We start from the raw sequence: 7,292 nt of genomic DNA on the forward strand, positions 1-7,292 counted from the left end.
GGAGATCTTGTTGGAGGACTGCATAGGAGCAAGATATGGTGGAGAGTAGGTGGAGCTGCCAGCATGAGAGAAGCTTGTCAAGAGTCCCCAAAGCACTAGGAGCAGGTCACCTGGAGACTGGGTGTCACTGGTCATGGAGGCAGGGCAATGCAGGATGAGTGCTATAAAGGCCAGTAACGAATTTGGGATGTTTGTCTTTTTTTCGTTGACTTAAGAGAAAAGCAGGCTAGAATGCATTTGGATGAGGACAGTGACAGGGTGACATACACACTGCTACAGCTGTGGGGAAACGGCATGTCATTTAGCAAATTAGCAGCACAGCAGGAAGCTTTAATCATAATGAAGTTCACTGCGTATGCATGAGGATGAAAGTGCCTCATGAAAAGGAGCAGGTGAAGCCACCGGTTTGTTCCTGTCTACAGCCAGCCATGAGAGGACAGAGAGTACGGCTCACGCATTCCTCCAGGTGCTGCAATTCAGGCTGCATTTAATCCGCCGCATCATGAAATATTGATGTGGCGGCAGGCCAGGGCTGTGTGTGAAGGCTATGGGGGTGGGGGGGCCTTAATCTGGGGGCATCCAATGACACAGGCAGGAATAATGAAGGCTGCGGGTGAAAGAGGCCCCCGCTCTCGCAGGCTGGGAGGCGGGTTCTGGGGGCATGGATGCAGGCATTTCGGTCCAATTGCTTCCTACTGGAAACCTATTGATAAGAATCTTGGGGTTCTGTTTGACTCTAGTTTAAAACTAGAGTCTCCTTTGGACTTAGAAAAAGGGTTTCCTGCTTTTATATCGATCAGACGAGATTACTGTGATGCACATTGCAACGGCGTTAGCCAGACTTAATTATCCAGACTCCAGCTGGTCCAAAATGCCGCAGCTTGTTTTTTAACTGAGTCCAAAAAATATGAGCATAACCCCCCCCTCTTGCAGCTTCTCTCTGCTGGCTACCTCGAGAATTTGTTTTAAGATTTTATTATTTGTGTTTAAGACACTGAATAGTCTTGCTCCACCATGTATCTCAGACCTCTGTACCATTTATGTCCCCCGAGGTCACTGAGATCCTCTGACAAACTGCTTTTGGCTGTTCTAAGGATGAAACAAGCACAAAATGAAGGGTGGCTGGGCCTTTTCTGTAGCTTCCCAAGTTGCTGAACACTCTCCCACTGTTCAGGAGGTCTTCCTCTAGGTTTGAGTTTTAGGAGATGCCTGAAAACTCATTTTTACTCACTAGCATTTGGCGTTTCTTTGTATGGTTTTAGTGTTCTCTGTCTCTTGTATGGCCCTGTGGTGTGTTGGCGTCTGCCCAGGGTTGGTTCCTGCCTGCGCCTGTTGTTCCTGGGATAGGCTCTGGTTCCCCTTGTGATCCCGGTTGGGATTAAGCGCTTATGGTGATGGATGGATGGATGTCTCTTGTATGTTTTATGTTTCTCTCTTTACTTATGTTATTTTATTCAGGTTATGCTTTTTGGTTATTTTATGTTTATTCATAATTTTATTGTAAAGCACGTTGTTTTTGTTTTTTTTTACTGTTTTTAAACATGCTATAGAAATAAAAGTGATTTCACTTTGCATTTTTGTGTGTTAAAGTCAGGCTAACATCCCGGTGAGCCCGTTTTCAGGTCTTTCTGGTGAACGCGTTTTAACCCGCTAAAGTCAGGCTAACTTCCTGGTGAGGTGAGCCCATTTTAAGGTCTTTCTGGTGAACGCGTTTTAACCCGTTAATTTACTGCTAAGCATGTTGAACATTCAATTCATTTCAGTTTAATTTGTATAGTGCATTTTCACAACATTACACTTCCTCAAAGCGCTTTACATTACCCCTACCCACAGCCCCCATTGAGCAAGCTAGTGGCAATAGTGGCAAGGAAAAACTCCATAGAAGGAAAAAACTTTGGGATGAACCAGATTCAAAGGGGGAGCCCATCCTCCAGGGGGCAGCAGAGGAAACCCTAACCCTAACCAGACCCAAAGGGGGAGCCCATCCTCCAGGGGGCAGCAGAGGAAACCCTAACCAGACCCAAAGGGGGAGCCCATCCTCCAGGGGGCAGCAGAGGAAGCCCTAACCAGACCCAAAGAGGGAGCCCATCCTCCAGGGGGCAGCAGAGGAAGTTGAAAGAACAAGTTTTAGCCCATGAAAGACTGACTTCCCAGTGAGTGCGCTTCGACCTGTTGAATATAGGCTAGCTTCGCAGGGAGTATACCTGGCAAGTGTGTGTTTCAGCCCAGTAAAGGCAGGGTAAGTTCCAGTGAGCCTGTTCTAGCTTGTTATCATGGGTAATTATTCTGGGGTTCCTGGAGGATAAGCCCCAGGTCCTGACTGTCATGGGCTGCGTCTGAACACTGATTCATCCACTCCCCCCCCCCCCCCCCCCAATGTGTGAAACGTAATTAGACCGGACAAGGCCACAGTGTCCCCCCACAGAGAGCAGGAGCTGCCTGGCTGATCCTGTCCCCACTACCGCAACGTGCCGCGGCCCAGTGGAATCCCCCCCCCGCCCCCAGCTCCCACCTCAGGCGTGTGCCATGCGGTTGTATAAACACAAGGTCATCCCGCACCTAGTGACAGCTCGGGATCACAGGATTTGCCGGCTGACGCCTGTTATCCACCCCCCAGCCTGGCTCAGATAATTATCCACACAAACAGTGGCGTTGCTTCTAACACCCTGCCAGTTACTGATTGGGCATTAGCGCCAATGTGGGGTGGCACACAAGCTTATAAAAGCAGCTTTCGGAGATGATAGTTCCGCTCTCTGATTTGCTGGGAGGTACAGCAGGGCTGATTTCTGTCCATACAGTGGAAGGCGGGGCTAAATCCCATCCCAGCTGTTTCCTGCCCCAGCAGCTGAGGGTGGGGCTGATTACAATCCTGGCTGATTCACACCCAAGCGATGGAGAGTGGGGCTGATTCACACCCCGGTGATGGAGGGTGGGGCTGATTCCTGCTCCAGCAATGGAGAGTGGGGCTGATTCACACCCCGGCAATAGAGGGTGGGGTTGATTCCTGCGCTGGGAATGGAGGGTGGTCCCAGTTTACCTGCTTTACTCAGGCTGGCATCTCTCATGGGTTTATATCCTGGATTAGGGTTAGGGTTAGGCTCCCCGGCGTTAGCATTAGGCTTCCTAGGGTTAGGGTTAGCGTTAGGCTCCCTGAAGTTAGCATTAGGCTTTCTAGGGTTAGGGTTAGCGTTAGGCTCCCTGAAGTTAGCATTAGGCTTTCTAAAGTTACGGTTAGCGTTAGGCTCCCTGGAGTTAGCATTAGGCTTCCTAGGGTTACGGTTAGCGTTAGGCTCTCTGGAGTTAGCATTGGGCTTCCTAGAGTTACGGTTACCGTTCGGCTCCCTGAAGTTAGCATTAGACTTCCTAGGGTTAGGGTTAGCGTTAGGTTCCCTGAAGTTAGCATTGGGCTTCCTAGAGTTACGGTTAGCGTTAGGCTCCCTGGAGTTAGCATTGGGCTTCCTAGAGTTACGGTTAGCGTTAGGATCCCTGAAGTTAGAATTAGGCTTCCTAGGGTTAGGGTTAGGCTCCCTGAAGTTAGCATTAGACTTCCTAGGGTTACAGTTAGCATTAGGCTTCCTAGGGTCCGCGTTATGCTCCCAGGGGCTAACATTAGGCTGCCTGCAGTTAGGATTAGCATTATGCTCCCAGGGGTTAGCGGTAGGCTGCCTGGGGTTGAGGTTAGACTCCCTGGGGTTGGAGTTATGCTCCCTGGGGTTGGGGTTACACTCCCTGGGGTTGGCATTAGGCTCCATGTGGTTGGGGTTAGACTCCCTGGGGTTGGGGTTAGGCTCCATGTGGTTGGGGTTACACTTCCCGGGTTTGGGGTTACGCTTCCTGGGGTTGGGGTTAAGCTCCCTGGGATTAGCGATAGGCTCCATGGGATTAAGGCTCATCTGTGAAGAGCATTGTTCATCTTTCTCCTGTGTTTTCCTTCTTCTGCTAAAAGACTGTCTCAGGGCCCTTTGCCTCCATCCCTTAAAGAAACACAGAGCTTAATCCGCCAAAGACAGTCACACCACACTAACGCACCTCCCTTCCCACCCAGGCAGCATGAAAACATTTCCCAGCAATTCTGATAGCAGTCCTTAGAGGTACAGATACTAATCGATATGCAATGGGGTTCAGTTCTGATGAACCCAAGTTGAAAATAATAGTCAAATATGAAATGATAAATAAGTACAACCTGTATATGTATACTGTCATCGAAAGTGAATATTTGTTAAAACACATAAAAACACTGTCCTATATGTTGTTAAACGCTGTATGAGGTGTTTACATCCGTGATTGCTACAGAGCTTTGAAGCCTGGATGCTGCCATTACCCAGCATTTGTAGAACATATTGTATGACATATTGCTCTGACGGGAACAGATTAAAATTTAAAGTGCAATGACTACTGAATGTGCATTGCTATCACATCATTATGAAGTCAAAATATTGTTGAAGTTGAAGAGCATCTGTATTTTGGAAGACTTTTATCTAGGTCTTTCACTGCAGAGGGCCAGTCATCAGTCTATGTCTTGACTTCTGGATCCTTTGCTAATCATGACAGTCATAAAGAGCTGTGTTTTCACCATCGGCACTGACTGCTGCTACCGTCAATGTGCTCATAGCCTCTGCATTCTTTACCTCCAGCCATAATCCCCTCTTTTCAGGCTATTCATCATCGCCTTCATTATATGGGGCAGCATGAGGCTCAGTGGACTAAGCCTCGGTGTCTGTGATCAGAAGGTTACCAGTTCAAGTCCAGCCTCAGCATGTTAATGGATCCTTGAGCAAGGCTGTTAACCCTCAGCTCCCTTGGTGCCGCAATGGGTGGCTGCCCTTCACTGCCAAGCTTGCTCGGCATGACAGGAAGATGGGATGGCTGAAAACAGAATTTCCTCATGGGGATCAATAAAGTTTAATTTTCAGTTCATTCTAAGAACCTTCAGATCCCCTTGTTTTCCTCCAACATGGTGTCACCAGCAAACTGAAGATTGATGGTGTCTCTTCACCAGTCCAGAACTGTTTTCTTCCAGTCCAGTTTCACTCATTAGGCATTATTGATGAGTTGGACAGGAATTCAGATGTGTCTTTGTCTCCTTTACCACTCTGGAATGATTCCATTCCTCCATGTCTGGTCCTGACTCTGGCTTCTTATGCAGTGTAGAAATTCTTCTTCTGGAAAACAGACCGTATAGAGACTATATAGATGTCATATATGTCATACTGAATGTCTACAAAATCAATTTGATTTCAATCATTTATCCATGACATTGATTCCAGTGTCCTCTGTCTTCTTTGTCATCCATGTCACCATTAACAAAGTGGCCTATTTTTACCTTCACCACATCGACCTTTCCTTGCTCCAGAGGATCTGCTGAGTGCCCTCCGACCCAAGGGTGCCATCCTCCAGCACTGGACTGTACCTCATTCCTGCATATTCCTCCTCGGTGAGGTTTCCATGGCGATGCCCTGCATTATCATTGTGGTCCTGAATATCTGCCAGAGGCCTGTATCACAAAGCTGGATTTTTGGGTTAGTAAGATAAGTTGTTGGCTTTAAGTAAGTTTGGGCTAAATGTAAGTGAATGAAGATTTAAACGTCTGTTTTAACTGAGGCATCTAAACTCTGACAAGTTATCTAACTAACCAAGAAATCTTTCTGCGTCTCAGCATGGGCCTCATCAGGCACCTCAGCTCTCCTTGCCCCCACATAGCTAAGGTCCCACCCCACATAACCACGCCCCACCCCCATGTACCTAAGGCTCCGCCCCACATAACCATGCCCCACCCCCATATACATAAGGCCCCACCCCACCCCCATGTACCTAATGTCCCACCATGACACGGTTCCGTTCCATGAGGAGGATCTGTACTTACTTCCACTCATTGCATTTGTGAATTACAGTAATACAGAACATACATGTATATCTTTTGTATATAAAAATATATATCTTCATAAATATAGTAACAATTTAAATCTTATGTTTAATTTTTGTCGGGACTTGTTTGTCATGTTCCCATTTGGCCAGCAGAGGTCAGTGCTGCTATCTGCCTGTGAGAGTCCTCCACCATGTTAGTCCTGCCCTGTACCTCTCTTTAGTCGGTCCCTGTTCCCCTCCACCTTTATTCTCATTCTTAGTTCCCAGGTTTGACCCCTTGTGGTTCTGTTTTGTTGGGAATAATAAAACCCCTTTATCCTTGCTCCACGGCTGCATCTGGGTGGTTCCTCTCTTTGACATAAAACACTACAGAACTGTATGTATGTTTGAATAAGAAATGACCAGCGTAAAGTCAACAGGAACCTAAGGGCTGTGTTATACATACTGTACTCCATTGTGGGGGCAAAGGCAGAGCTCAGCTGTCTCTGTGAAATGGCTTCTCTGTTCACATAACTCACCATATGCATGAACAATCCTGCCTTTCAGCTTCCAGCCTGATCTGCTAAAACAAGGCAGAGAGTTGAGGGTCTCATTCAGATGGGATCAGAAACAGGTCAGGAGTAAATAGCCCCGTCATGTAAGCATCAGCCACTGAATCCAGTGCTGTGCTTCTGTTATTTCTGCTTTTGAAAACAACGATTTTAACCCACGTTGGTTAATTTTTGTTTGGTCAAACACGTCCTGACACTGGGAATGTGAACAGCTACTCTCTACACCCTCCAGGTCACGTAACATTAAACAGCGCTGGGGTCAAAGGTTATTGGGTTAGGAGACAGTGTGGAACAGGCAGTTGTAAAAGGACCAATGAACAGTCATAAAAACCAGACACTCACAGAAGCCACAGTCTAATCTCAGCGAGTCCTTCTGTGAAAACAGGCAAAGGCCCATGACAGATTACAGCCAGTTCAGTGTTGTGGGCACTGAACCATCCACTCCACTGACCAGCAGGAACGGCAGCCTGCAGGACCAGGCTCTGACTGGTGTGTGTCCTCCAGCTTCTGAGCATTTATCTACAGGAATAAAATCACACTGGATGTTCTTTGGATGTACTGCTGTACACATTTAAAGAGTCTCGACCACAGAGAACTTGATTGGCTGCTTTTATGAGCAGACAGAAGTGATGGATGTAAACAGTGTGTGTCAGACTGCTGCCACAGTGGCAGGACGCAGCGTGGTGCCCCCGGCATTTCCCTCAGTCGCACTCCTCCTCCTCTTCCTCCTCTGACCTTCAGAAACCTTTGCCTGCCCCAGCCGCCCACCTCCTCCTCCTCTTCCTCCTCCGACCTTCAGCAACCTTTGCCTGCCCCAGCCACCCACCTGCTCCTCCTCCTCTTCCTCCTCCGACCTTCAGCAACCTTTGCCTGCCC

At 47.9% G+C, this 7,292-nt stretch overlaps 1 long non-coding RNA gene across 1 annotated transcript; it reads right to left on the minus strand.

Annotated features, from left to right (window-relative positions):
- Positions 1-4,623: 4,623 nt before the first annotated feature.
- LOC140593540 (uncharacterized) lies at positions 4,624-6,741 on the minus strand. The gene is made up of 3 exons (XR_011993938.1): positions 6,384-6,741; positions 5,324-5,456; positions 4,624-5,162 (listed from the first exon to the last, which is right to left on the minus strand). It is a non-coding gene; the product is annotated as an uncharacterized lncRNA (long non-coding RNA).
- Positions 6,742-7,292: the final 551 nt, after the last annotated feature.

This window comes from Paramormyrops kingsleyae, chromosome 12, assembly GCF_048594095.1.
Source record: "Paramormyrops kingsleyae isolate MSU_618 chromosome 12, PKINGS_0.4, whole genome shotgun sequence".
Classification (NCBI taxonomy): Eukaryota; Metazoa; Chordata; class Actinopteri; order Osteoglossiformes; family Mormyridae; genus Paramormyrops; species Paramormyrops kingsleyae.